This window comes from Triturus cristatus, chromosome 9 (genome assembly GCF_964204655.1).
Source record: "Triturus cristatus chromosome 9, aTriCri1.1, whole genome shotgun sequence".
In the NCBI taxonomy this organism is placed as follows: Eukaryota; Metazoa; Chordata; class Amphibia; order Caudata; family Salamandridae; genus Triturus; species Triturus cristatus.
Window position 1 is genome coordinate 984,952,243 of NC_140592.1, and position 12,744 is coordinate 984,964,986.

Sequence of the window (12,744 nt, forward strand, 5' to 3'; positions counted from 1 at the left end):
AGGTCGTGCCCCTGTGCTTCATGTCATCATCCTCCTCCACCCAGTGCATTTTCACAGCAGCTCGGAATGACAGTTCCATGGGGTGTCCCACCGTCCAGGCCAGCACTCCTGCATCTCACTCAGTCTGCACCTCGCCTGCCTTTCTCTTCCATGGATACAGCTGGGCCCGCTGGTGCCCATGCAACTGCACCTGTCCCATGCAGCAAGCTCCCCTCCCAGGCGGGTGATTTTCCCCAGCAGACTCCCAAAGGATGCGAATGTTGGTTCAGGATGGACATGTGGCATCCACACTAGGATCCAACAGGTGCGGCTACCTGGTTAATCCAACCAGCAGCATATGCTTGTCTCAAAGATTAAGCCATGCATGTTTACGTGCACATGGCCGGTACAGTGAAACTGCAAATGACTCAATAAATCAGTCATGGTTCCTTTGATTGCTTTATCTGTTACTTGGATAACTGTGGTATTTCTATAGGTAATACATGCCGATGAGCACTGACCTCTCGGAATGTGTGCATTTACCAGACCAAAACCAATCTGGGCTTGTCCAGCCACTTTGGTGACTCTAGATAACCTCTAGCCAATAGCACATCTCCAGGATGGTGATGAATCATTCTGATGACTTGCCTATTAACATTTGATGGTACTTTCTGTGCCTACCATGGTGACCATGGGTAACAGGGAATCAGGGTAAGATTCTGAGAGTGAGCCTGAGAAATGGCTACCACATCCAAGGAAGGCAGCAGGCATGCAAACTACTCACTCCCGACTCAGGGAGGTAATGACGAAAAATAACAATACTGGACTCTTTTGAGACCCTGCAGTTTGAATTAGTTTACTTTAAATACTTTAACGAGGATCCAGTGGAGGACAAGTCTGGTACCAGCAGCCACAATAATTTCAGCTCCAATAGCATATATTAAAGTTGCTGTAGTTAAAAAGCTCTAAAATGGATCTGGCGATTAAGCTGGAGATCCACAGTGAGGAGAGCTACTGCCTGTCCCAGGCCCTGCATTTCGGAGCCCCCTTGATTCTTTTGATTGAGTGTCCTGGAGGTCAGAAGCGTTTGCTTTGAAAAAATTAGAGTGTTCAAAGCAGGTCATTTGTCTGAATACTTTAGCTAGGAATAATGGAATAGGACTCTGGTTCTATTTTGTTGGTTTTCTGAACTGGGGCAATGATTAAAAGGGATGGCCGAGGGAATTCATATTGTGCATCTAAAGGTGAAATTCTTGGACAGGCAAAAGACAAACCAGAGCGAAAGTATTCAACAAGAATATTTCCATTAATCAAGAATGAAAGTAAGAGTTTCAAAGAAGATCATAAACTGGAGTAGTTCCGACCATAAACTATGACAACCCAGTGGACACAATTCAAAGTTTTAGAAGGACAAGTGGTGTTCAGCCCCACGAGATCAAGCAATAACAGGTCTGTGATGCCCTTAGGTTTCCGGGGCTGCACGTGCGCTACTCTGAACGGATCAGCGTGTGTCTACTCTTCACTGACAGGTGCGAGTAACCCACTGAACCCTGATTGTGATAGGGATTTGGTATTGCAATTATTTCCATTGAACAAGGAATTCCCAGTAAGTGTTGGTCATAAGCTTGCTTTGATTACGTCCCTGCCTTTTGTACACACCGCCTGTTGCTACAGCCGATTAGATGGTTTAGTGAGATCCAATAAACCCATCTGGGGTCTACAATGGCCCTGGTGGAGGACCAAGAATACGATCAAACTTAACTATCTATAGGAAGTGAAAGTCGTAACAAGGTTTCCATAGGTGAGCCTCTGGAAGGATCACTAACGGTGGAGCGGGCCTAGCGACTGATGGCGCCACCCTGAATCCCTCTGCCTCCCAGATGGCACAAATGGTAGGTACAGGGCCCTGACCTGCCCTGCCCCCCATAACCTGGCTGATGGAGCAGGCCACGGCCGCCAAGGCCCTTGGGTGAGGACAGGGCGCCGGGTGGGCCCCCCCACCCTTCTCAGGCAGGCCCAATGGGAGAGGATGGCTGGGCTTAGCCCTCCTTGGATCCCCGTGCTCCAAGAAGGTGGAAGGAAACCACCCAAGGCAGCACCCTCAGCTCACCTTATGGCGATGAGAGTTACTGCCCAGGGCAGGGTGGTTGCAGACCGGGGAGGACTCTCTTGCTCCCCCGCTGGTTGTATGGTAAGAAGCGGAGACCAGCCCTGCTTGAAGGTCAAGCTCACGGGTACTGAGCTGAAACACAAGCCCAAGAGAGCTCCAAGAAGCACTCAGCAGATGCCTGGGCCAAGTCTTGAATGGCAGCAATTGTCAATTATGTCCAGAGGCACCCAAAACGTACCATTGGCAAGCCTGGTGCAAGGCTTACCATCCTCCTAAGATTGAACGGGGCCTGGTGTAGGAGAAGCAGCAGGCCCCGGGAAGTCCTTTCCCCCTTCGCCAGCAGGGAGGGAGGCCGAGGTCACACATCAGTCAGAGCATTGGTGGGGCCCGGGCTCCATGCACCGTCCCTCCATGCCACCAAGCGGGCGGCCGCAGGGGATTGAATGGGCTCCAAGGACAAAGCAGCCTGTACCCGGGGTCTCTCCAGACTGGACACAGGTCAATCAGGTATAGTTGGGCCTATTCGGAAACTTTGGGCTGGTTGGTTGGAAACACCTGACCATGGCCCCAGCCGGGGCTTCTGATCCACAGAGCGGACAGGATAGGAATTCACTGCCCCACCAGGGCCCTGGGCTCCATTCCCTGGTCAGCGGTGTCATAAAAGGCACGTTACCCCTGCTTGGCTGGGTTCAGAAGTATGGACCATTCCCAAGGCCAGGGCTCTGGAGGCTCCTGGTGTAGGACCCCGGTCCAGCGACCCGCTGCATGTTCAACCGCCTGGGATGGGATGAATATATGAGGTGATCAAGATTTGGAATGGACTGTTCTCATGACGAGTAGGGTTAGAACTAATTTTCTTTAGGTAGGCCAGAGGGGCTTTTTTATAGTTTGGCAGACAGGTACTCCATTGAACCGGAAATGGAGTACCTTGTCCCCCAAACTCAAAGTCTGCCCATCCGATTTTGAGTTGTGCTGACTACAAGCTTTAGGCCAAGAGAGTAAAATTTACTCTGTCAGTTTAAAACTTCCTCAAAAGGCCAGACAGACTAGGTGTTGTCAGAAGTAAGCAATGAGAGCATTAGCTCTATTTTGAGTGGATGGTCAGGAGTTTGTTTTTTTACTGTCCATCCCCGCCGGGTATATCCTGGAGGTGAAGGACAGAAGAAATTGAAAAATTACTTCCAAACCATGGGAGAAAACTCCCATGGTGTAGCGGTCATTATTAATATATTTTTTCGAAAAAAAACCTTCCACTTCGGGAGAATTTTTTAAAAATAACAAACTTTGGAAATGTTTGCTGGCCAGTAGATTTCAACATAGCTATGGTGTCTGCAGCCTTTACCTACATATTTTGTGTAACCTGCAGGATTAACCAGCTATTTAAAATCAGCATGTGGATTTTGAGAGCTAAACCTTGTGTTTGGAGGACTTTGTCAATAAGCATCACGAAACTTGGCATGTTGTTCTGCTGTCCAAATGCTAATGCAGGGTAGTTTGGCATATATCACAATGTGCATAATTTATCTGAGTTCTTTATGGAACTTGACAAAATAGCCTAAAAATATAGGACATACATATTAATGTCCCCTTGATATTAGACATCCATGTAAAATTCTATATTTGTCTTTGACTGGCAGCAATTTATTTCAGAGAGAAAGACTTACTTTGAACACCCACCCAACTGTATTACTACACATGGCAGTACAAGTGATTTAACAACTTAAGAAGAACCAAAGGCTGAAGCATGAATGTTTGACATACATTTGACACACCCATAGATATGCAGTCCCATCATAAATCACAGGAGTGCACCGCTGCTACTCCCTTTTTCTCCACATTTTCGCTCCTAATGCAGAGGTATGCATGCAGAAAAGTGTTAAAAAAGGTTTTTCTGCATGACCAAGAGAATTTTATGTTCCTAAAAATACCAACATCCCAGTTCTGAAATCCAGGATGCTACTTTTATAAGCTTAAATTCAGCTTTTTCACCTCTAACTCGACATAGTATATTTGTGAATAAAATCCAAAGCTTTGGAAGGCTCTGATGAATTGAAGTGCTTTTTATTGGTATCAACAAAATATGAGAAGGTTTAGCTGCAGAACAAATATCTTATCTTTGGCTATGATTCACTGAACAATTATTAACTGCTCCAACTGCTTTCTCAACCAGTGATCCCTAATCAAATCAAATCAAATCAATCCGATGCAAAACAAATGAAAACTAATCAAATTGAAAAGTAATTTGTCAGGTGCCGTAACCCATAGGTATATGGATAACACGCACATAAACTATAAATCATTAGCAAATGGTTAAATCAATTAACAATATTGTTTGACCTGATATCCTCGGCATGATTTCACTCAACCTTTTGCCTTCCATCCTCCTGTTTTTGCTGACTTTTAAGTTTTGTCTGTCCTGGTAGTAAAAAACTTTTAAAATCATTGGTCCTGATTCACAAAAGTAAACTTAGAACAAAAGTCTAAGTTTAGACCTGAAGTTTAAGTTTAGACCTAAAGTCTAACTTAGTAAAGTTCACAAATCCAAAAAAGTAGACCTAGACCAAAAGTCTAAGTTTAGACCTAAAGTCTAACTAGCAAAGTGGGATTTTTGCTCTAAGTCAGACCAAAAGTCTAACTTAGACCAAAAGATTAACTTTACTACTACTAAAGTTAGACTTTTAGTCTAAGTTTAGACCAAAAGTCTAACTCAGACCAAAAGTCCTCACTGATCAGAGTGAACTGGAACATGTTGAGTGAGATGTGTGCTTGGTACCTTTCAGGGAATGTGTAGAATGTACAGCTCTGTCTCTGAGTCAAAATACAGGAACCTGACCAGCTTCTGTCTTGAACTTGACACAGACCAGTACTGCCAGTTCAGTTGTGCACAACAGAAAAAATGGGGCGAGGTTTCTAGAACCTTTGCTTCATTTTGAGTAAAAGGTATTAAAGCCTGAGAATGTTGACAGGCAGATTGGAGCACATTTTTGGGGCAGAGGTGTTGTCAAAAAAACATAACAGAACTTGAGTCCCGGTCGTGAGTCCATGCCTGGCTGTTACCAGGCTCCCCAGCTTGAGTTGGCAAGGATGTCGAGTGAACGATCAGTGAGGTGTTACTTACTTTGTGTATATCATTTCTACGTTTTTTTGCTCTTAGCTACATGTATATATGCTACTTGTTATTCTGGTTTTGTGCTTAAGTTACTTGATATTTGGGAGTGTGCATCAACCGATATATATTTTGCTTTCCTTTCCAAAATATTGAATTAATAAACATGTGTGTGTCACTTTAAATGCACCTGAATGTGTTTTCTTGCCTCACCTTAAGAGAGTGCTGGGTCTTGTTTTATTGCTTCGGCTTTTGGGAGTGCTGCGTTACGTGTGTTATTGAAAGGTGCAGCAGTGAAATGCCTCCTCTCCAGAGTGCAGGGTTTAGGAGTGTCCTATTGTGTCAAATTAATAGCACAATAGTACCATTGCTTCAAGACTGGCCTACAGATTAACAATTTGATCAAAAGAGCTGTGAATATGTATGTGTTTAATGATTCTGCATCAACGTCCAGGCTTTAAACAATTTCAATGTATTTTCAGATAATATTCTACTCTGTGAGCATTTTATTGATGAATCCATCTGTGTTTTCAAAAGTCTTTAAAAAAAGACTATCTTTAAGGTTCCCTGGGATGCTAAACTGTAGAAGAGTAGCAATAATTGGGAGACAGCCATTTAGAAGATATACATAGAATGCAATTTTGGTCCATTAGCATCTTCTTATAAATCCTGTAGATAACAGAAGAGTTCCACTACATTATAGTTAACTAGCGTTGTGGTTTTGCAAAGCTCTGGGCCGAAATCAGCCAGTTGAAAGATTGTCTGTAATTTTTAACAGAAATATAAAAATTTAGACCTAGCATTCGCCCCACACAGTCCATGAGCCTTATTATAATAAGTGTCCTGGGTGCTCAAAGGGCTTGTACACCTGCTTTGTGCGCACTTGGGACACTGGTATTTCATTAGGGTGCACAGTCTTTGTACTGCCCCTTGTGTAATACGGATCACACCAGCACACATTTCATGCCAGCTTAATCGCAAAGGGGTGTTCCCTCATTTGCGTGACGTGAGTCCCTTGCTCACTTTGCCACTGGATTTAAGCAAGCCTGGCTGAAGACGGCTGAAATGCCAGAAACCGGTCCTAGGAAGCTTGTTTCCGGTCCAGGGAAGACATGGCTTGGCAGTTCGGGCTGGACTGTTCCCATGAGGCACAGGGTCAGACTGATTTGCATATGACCGTGTGTGAACTGGGGTGGCAGAGTGGGCTAAAGAACGGTGATGGATTAAACCCAGATCAGTTGACTGGGGGTGAGTGCTTGCAATGTTCAACACTCCGTCCATCATTTCCTTTGGTTTTTGCCTAATTGAGGTTCCCATGAGCTTTAACATGGGAGGGGATGAGCGCTTGTATTCAAACACTGTGGGTAAAGGAAGGATTAAAACCAAGTATGATAAAAAAAACTGTACAATTTAGAATTTGCTGCCCGGGGTGCTGGCTATGCCATACTCACTTCGTTAAAGCTGCTCTCAGGGAAAAGTGTGCGCGATTTATTTGTTCATACAAGACCACGGAAATTGACAGAAAATGTATTATCAACCACTCTCCTTCCGCCGCTGAAAAGCCATCACCCCTGTGGACACTGTAGAGTATGCCATCTAACCAGAATGAGTAAAAATATTACCTTCAACATTACCTATTACTCTCACTTCAAACACATGGTATGGGTGCCGAGATGTATAGCACAAACAACAATGTGGAACCCACAAATGAAGAATATGATTTTTGTCATTGATTTACATCACATCTATATGTAATAAATGAAAATTGTTTGGGAAAACACAGAGATATTTGGTATGTTAAACACATTCAAAAGTGTACGCAGGTTTTTCAGGTAATTCTTGACTTAAAACACTTAGGGGGATTTTCTAAAGAACGTGTGAAAACTACCGCAAAAGCAGCTTAAAACAATTACTCACATCGCAGTCTATCTGGGGAAAATAACACCTTTTCAACATGGTATTCTCAACACTGCGGCACCATGCGATAGGCCCACGATAACGCGTCAAATGTCCGCGATAAAGTCAACGCGATGCAGCAAAAACGCGAAACACTAACTCCAAAAAAGTTGCTGTGATGCCAATCGTGACACTAAAACCAGCGAAAAGCAGCCACAGGCCTGAAATTCCCATGCGTCATGTGGAAAATTGCACCATAAAAGCAACGGAAAAAAAAGGGAGATAAAAAGCAACTGCGTAGCACCTTGGATGCACCCGGACCGAGTGCAGAGGCCAACACGAACCCCACAAGCCACCAGCAAGGAACAACGGGGTCAGGGAAGGCCATGGAGAAGAGAAAGAGGAAGACAGGGAGCAGTCCGCTGGTAAAGCAGATCAGCGTCACGGAAGTGACAGAAGACTACACTCAACTGATACACAATTATACCACCGTGAATGCAGTCGGAGTGTCGAGGAGGTCAATGGAGGAGGACAAGAGGCGCTGGCATGATGTGAAAAGCCAAACCTAGCACAAACCTGCTGCCAACAGGAAGGCAGCAATGGCAACAGGAGGTGGGAGTCCTGCGCCACAGAAGGAGCTGGAGGAAACTGAGGCCACAGTCATCAGTGTGGAGCTGCTGCAAGGAGGTGGGAGTCAGGACAGAGCCCGAGAGGACCTGACACAACATCAACAGGGTAAGTAACGACCAGGGGCTGGGGGACGGGGGGAGGTGGGCACAATGGCACACATGCACAACGATGTGTAGCACACTCTCCACCCCATGGCACACAGCAGCACACACACATAGCAATAACAGCATATCCTCATAGACGACAATGTGGCAAAAAGTGCAACACCGACACTGCAGAACAGAGGACACAACTGGCTGCACTCATGTGCTGAAACACGCCAACCACATCTAACAGAGCCTGAAACTGTGAGAAGGAAATGTAGGTGTACAAACCCACATCCGTAATGTAGTCCAAATGTCCATTGTCCCGCATCAAAATCCAGCACCTCCCAAACAGTCACAATGTACATAGTCATACAGTCTGCATGTAAACAAGGACAATGCGCCAACATACATGACAACACAATGTCAACTTGCATCTCCCCTTCACATTGCAGAGACAAACAACACCTCCAGCAGAGCAGACCAGACTACCCATCAGTGATGCTGGAGAGGACCACCCCACCATCAGCACCGATGCCCTACAACAGCCCGTGGACATCTTAGGCAAACCACCCCAGGAGCCGGGCAGCCAAGCCACACATAGGAGACCCCAACCCCTGCACAGACCACACAGCAGGAAGCACCCGCCACCACGGCTGGCTCCCAACACGTCACCTAGGCACACATCGCATTCCAATGCCAGGTGTCAGAATGACAAAAGGAGGTGGCCGAGCAGGTGCGGGTGGGGCCTAAACCCATGGAACATGAACTAGACCACATGCGTGGTTGTCTAATTCCCCTCAGGGACCACCTACACCACACCAAGGAGATCCACACTGCGACAGACACATGCACGTGCACATTTACAGTACTGAACCACGCCCAGAGGCACGCAATTATCATTCACACACCCACGCTGGACCTGCGTACGACGGCCCACTACACTCCTCTAACGTATTGAGTAGGTGACAAAAAAGCTACATGTCCAAGTGAAGAATACAGGCCCCAGCTAGGCCCGCAGAATACAAGGGTTCGCTCTCCTGTAACAAAAGCTAGAAGGAAGTTGGCACGGAAACTGCAAATACAAAGACAGAGTTTATTAACCCTTAAGGGTGGTCCTACAACCTATACAACACTCTTCAGTATTGCATAGAGTAGCACAAAGAACTTGCGTACACGGTCCCCTTTTATACACAACAGAGGGGCTCATAAGTGGGTGGATACAACATGAGGCAAAATTCATTACCTTTTATGGACATTTTCGATACAAAATCAATATGTGGGCGGAGTTAACACATTCCCGAGCCCGCGAAAACATGGTCTAACAAGGACTAACTGATAACATATGTGGTCAAGTCTGGGCATGCGCCAGACGGACAAAGGGGCTATTTATAGGCTGTTACTAGGCAGATTACAAGAGCAACTAACGAAAAGGAAGGACTCTTCTCGTGCAAAGCACGTGGAGACATGACAATGAAAGATGGAGTCCAGACATTAGTCAACATAAGACAAGAAACATGTTCTAAGGAAGGAGAATTCATGTCTTTAGTGAATGCTTAATCATATCGCTGTTTTAGTTTTCAACACAAGGTCTAACACGCTGCCTGCGGTGACATGTTAGCGTCCGCTGTACACAACACAATGTAATGTTTTCAGGCCCGGGGCCTTCATGCATACATTATGAACACAAGGACACACGCAGATAGTTTGTGGAACTAGCCACGGGCATGTGCGCCCGGCCCCTTTATTGGCAGGGCCACATGTACAGTGACGCCTGTGCTGGATGTGTATAGGGTGGGTGTAAGCCAGCCCGCAAGGAGTTGTTGGTGCAGGCAAAAACATGAGCAGTAAACAGCAGTAAAACGGAAACAGAAAACACCAGCATAACAGAGACAACAGTGGAGCATCATGGAGGTAGCCTGAACAAGTAAAGAGGTCACCCAATATGCAAACAGAACTGTCCGTGAGTTGCAGTGCACTGAGGTTGGGGCACCTGGTGTGCCAAGCAGGGTATCAGGCAGATGACTGCATCCACCACAGGTGTGAGCAACTCAGTTAGTCTGCCAGTACGACTGTTTTGACTCTCGCAGTTGGCGGTTGGAAGTGGACCTGGCGGTGGTGGCATGTGCCTCCTGCGGTGATGTGTCGTCCGGGCTGCTCAGGACTCGATGTGATGTGTGAGCCCTGGTGTAACGCAGTTGAGGACGGAGGCAGGGGACAGCGCAGGGCCACAGACTCATAGTGTCGATGATCCCAAGGCCATTGTCTCAGAGGCCATCCAATATCTCAGAAGACAGGGTACCTGACTTGAGCTGCACAGAGTTAGTGGCCCGGATGCACTGTGGCCGGCACAGGCACCCCGCCATGGGACGGTGACTTGCGGTGCAGTGAGATGGGCCATGCAAGCTGAGCGGGTCCTCATCGATATCTGAGGTGAATGTGGTGGAGGGTTGCGGGGGACAGTGGAAGGTGTCCTCCAGGGCATGGTGCAGAGGGTGGAAGCTGTCCGGAAGCAGCAAATGGAGGAGTGGAATGCCACGGCATCGTTTTTGCCACAATGTCAGTATCACCGACATGATGGTGATGACAACCCCAAGTACATGGACTCAGTCGCCACCAAAGTTCAACCAGAAAGTGTCCATGGGTCTCGGGGATCAGACTTAGTGGCACTGGGGCTGAAAGGGGATGCAGTCTGCAATGAGGCCTGTACAATGACATCAAGTCAGCCATACATAAATCAAGACTGAGTTCAAAACGTGTGACCTACTCGACCGCAGTGTAGGCCCGAGGCCGTGGTCAGCGCAGGCCAGATGCGGTTCAGCGAGCTCCTCCTGGAACTCTAACACACGACCATGACATGGCATTTGGGGGTGACTTGCGGTTGACGGAGGCAAAAGCACCAGAGGCGAGCGGGTGTTCAGTCAGCGACGATGACGTGTCCTGCCTGGTACGGACTGGATTGAATTGGCGTGAGGCCTGCTGGACCGCAGTGTAAGCCGACGGTGTAGTCATCAAGGGCCCACAGACATGTGTGGTTGGGATGCCAGGCACAGACTTGGTGTCACCACATCGAAGGGAGTACAGTGATGTAAATGCTGCATTAATGTGTGTACTCGGACAATGTATGATCAAGACTCAGTCCCAAATGGGTGACCTACTCGCCCACAGCGTAGGCCGGAGGCAGTAGTCAGCAAGGGCCCACAGCCATGTGTCGTTGTCTTGCAATGCACAGAGTTAGTGACACCAGGGCAGTTGTCGGTAGTGTTCGATCACCTCCGTAACGATGTTTATTTTTTCCTCCTGACTGACATGCGTCTTCCTCTCACACATCTCCTTGCGTGCAATGATATGTACTCTGCCATTGACAAATGAAGACTCAGTCCCACATGTGTGACCGACTCGAACGCAGCGTGGCCCGAGGGCAGTAGTCCGCGTGGGGCCATGGGCATATGTGGATGGATTGCTATGCACAGACTTGGTGACACCACATCGAAGGGAGTATAGTGAGAAGAAGTCAGCCATAATTGATGTTCTCTGCCATAGTGTAATCAAGACTCCGTTCAAAATGTGTGACCTACTTGTCTGCTGTGCATGCAGGTGGAGTACGTTAACGAGAAGGGAGTACTGCGGGCCTGTGTCGCGGAGGCCGTGATGGTCTGAGGAGGCTGCCAGGTTCGCTGCACTAGGGCTTGGAGCTTGCACCGGCACTTGGTGGGCCCTCTTTGACACACGCCGGTGTCGGCAGGTGTGCATTGAGGCCTGGGTGCGCAGGGCCTGGCAGGACTGGTACGGGGACATGCTCTCCAGGGTGCAGCAGGTGCACAGGAACGCAGGCAACACCGCACACGGTGACTCCGTCGGCCTCGTGGAGGGGTGAGAGGCGCCTCCCTGGCAGAGACGTTGGGCATTCCGGAAGACGACCACACAGAGAGCTACGTGCTTTTTATTCACACCCCTACGCTGGCCTGGCGTACGCTGGGCCAGCCCACTCCGCTCACGCTTACAGGTTGATGTAACAAGCTATATTTACGGGATCTTCCCCACTGGCTGGGGTGACATGGTTGTGTCCACTATCCACTGCACTCCATACACCAGCGGTGTGTATGTGTGTGGTCTGCATATTGCAGTCTGGCCATCACTTCCACGCCACACTTGGCATTGTGTGCATTCTCATTCATTGGTCACTTGCCTCCTTAGCACATGCCTGGTCCCCACCTCTTCCCACAATCTGCTATTGTGTGGCTGAGGTACCATGCAGTTGATGGCTTATGTGCTGGCTGGACCAGGTTGCCAGAGTAAGTTGTGCTGTCGTGTCTGAGGGGGCATGTTGTTTGGCATGTTGTATGTGAGTTTGTAACGTGTGCATTCCCAGTGTTGTGAGTTGCATGATTGTGGAGTTGAGGTGTGTGGTGTGTTAATTTGTTACTTGCCAACGAGCAGCGCATTTCCGTAGGTGCAGGCCAGGAAGCGCAGGGTGATGATGGACTGTCGGAAGATGTAGGACTCATGCACTCGGAATGGGTGGTTGGCGTCGACGTTGGTGGAGATTCCCAGGTGATCCACTATTGCCTGCACAGTGATGGTACGTGTGTGCTTTGGGTAGCGGATATTGTGTGTTGTGTCACCAGGGTGCACAAGTAGGACATGTGTGCATTCAATTGCCCCCTGATTCGTGAGGGAAGTCAGCTATGGCGTTGACGCCTTGCTTGGTCTCCAGCTGTTCCTGCGCAGTGTGGGTGTAACATAGGTAGTGTGGTACCAAGCTGATGATGGCATCCAAGACAGTTGTGGGGGGCTTGGATTGGGCTGGCTGTGAGACTCCTCCGACTCTGACGGTTGTTGGTTGGCAGGTCCCAGAGACCAACATGTGCAGCACAGCCAGCAGCTTTGTCTGCGGTGGTATGTTGGTTGTCCGCTGTGTTGATACCGTCAGCCTGTGG

General features: G+C 48.0%; 1 pseudogene; it reads left to right on the forward strand.

Moving 5' to 3' along the window:
* Positions 1 to 311: 311 nt before the first annotated feature.
* Positions 312 to 1,803, forward strand: LOC146799164 (18S ribosomal RNA; annotated as a pseudogene).
* Positions 1,804 to 12,744: the final 10,941 nt, after the last annotated feature.